General features: G+C 60.2%; 1 protein-coding gene across 1 annotated transcript in view; it reads left to right on the top strand.

The window, feature by feature from the left end:
* The window catches only part of FCRLB (Fc receptor like B), a 13,318-nt gene that overhangs the window by 556 nt on the left and 10,955 nt on the right, over positions 1 to 1,807 (top strand). The window lies entirely within an intron of this gene.

Genomic DNA, 1,807 nt, shown 5'->3' on the forward strand with positions numbered 1-1,807 from the left:
GTCCAGGGCGCACAGGAGAATCACCCAGTGAATGTGTAGATAAGTGGAACAACAAGTCCAAAGTTTCTCTCTCTATTCAATTAAAAAAAGAAATGGAAAGAAACTAAGGGAGGGGGAGCCCTGCTGGCCGTGAGAGCGGCGCTCCCTGGGCGGCGCCTGGGAAGCCCGTGGCAGGGCGTCACCTCTCCCGCTCCAGTGTCCACCCCTTAGGCGACTCTATCAGCTGATGGCACATCTTGTCCAGGAATTAGGACGTGATGGGCCTCAAATAGCTGCTCGGGTAACCGTGGTAATGGATAGGTTTCTGTGCCCGATCTGGCGGCGGGGAGGGGGGGGGCGGCGGGGGGGAATGTGGAAGAGCTGAGAATACAGAAATGTTGGGAGGGTGGATTTTTCAGGTCAAACTCCGAGCACCGTGTGACAGGCGCCCTGTTGGGGTTCTGGGAATTGTGGGGGAGAGGGCATGCTTTGTGGGCTTTCTCGTGGAGCTCGGTGAAGAGGCCGAGATGCCAGCTGGTGCGGACGAGGCACGGCTGACGGGTGTCACATGCTGTCACAGAGAAGGCCCTGGCCAGGAGTCAGACCTCTGCACAGGCCGCGGGCATGTGGGCGCCCACACTGGCCCCAGGGTGAGGAGCCAGGTGGGATCTGGGGGTGCGGTCCCAAAGCAGGCAATTCATGGTCTCTGCTCCCAGACCTTGTTCTCCCCCCCCACCCCGACCCCCAGCTCCTGGGCACCTCATCAGGTAGTGCCCTGCCTCCCAGACCCGCTGACGCTCTCTCCATCAAAAGCTGCTCTCAGAACAGATCTGCCGAGGCCAGCGTGACTGAGTCGACCCATCGACCCATCGCATTCTCCCAAGAGGCAGCTGCATTATTGATCGGACGGCACCTTAGGGCGCGGAGGGAATGCTCAGAGGGGCTCTGGGTGTCCCGAGCCAGAGGGGAAGGGACCACCTTAACCGAGTTGATGTAGGAGAATCTCTTTCCTGCCGGAGTCCCCAGGGAAGGGGGTGCTCCCGGCTCAGCAGTCTCGGGAGGCACCGGGGACACACTATCCGGCTGGAAAGTTCATTAAGTATTTACCCAGGACGCAGGCTGCCCGCTGCTGCTCAGGGCTGGGTCACGTGGCTCAGGAAGAAGTGGAGGTCGGACCAGAGGAGTTTCTGAGGGCCCAGGCAGTGGCTTCTCTGCCTCAGGTGAGGGTGCCGTGGGTGTGGGGCAGGGGTCCTCAAACTACGGCCCGCGGGCCACATGCAAATACAAATATTGTATTTGTTCCCGTTTTGTTTTTTTACTTCAAAATAAGATATGTGCAGTGTGCATAGGAATTTGTTCATAGTTTTTTTTTAAACTATAGTCCAGCCCTCCAGCGGTCTGAGGGACAGTGAACTGGCCCCCTGTTTAAAAAGTTTGAGGACCCCTGTGGGGGGTGCCGCGGGCGTGCGGGGTGCCGCGGGCAGGGAGGCGGTGCTTCGGATGGGAAGGGGGTGCTGCAGGCGGGGAGGGGTTGCCCTGGGCTTGCGGGGGTGCTGCGTGCATGGCTGGGGTGCCCGGGAGGACAGAAAGAAGGGCTCCAGTGAGTGGAGGTGCCACCGGGCAAGGCACTCGGTGGGTAGGAGAGAAGGGTTTTCTAGCTCCTGAGGGCTGGGGGTCAGGAAGGGAGAAAGAAGGGTGGACACATGACATGTCTATCCCTGATGGGGACCCTGGAGGCCTGGCTTCCTGTCTGCTCACCTGTGGGAGGTGGGAGCCCTGGGGGGGCCCCCATGTCAACCTCACAGCCTCACACTGAGGTCTGTCCTGG

Source organism: Myotis lucifugus, unplaced genomic scaffold (genome assembly GCF_000147115.1).
Source record: "Myotis lucifugus unplaced genomic scaffold, Myoluc2.0 scaffold_478, whole genome shotgun sequence".
Taxonomy (NCBI): Eukaryota; Metazoa; Chordata; class Mammalia; order Chiroptera; family Vespertilionidae; genus Myotis; species Myotis lucifugus.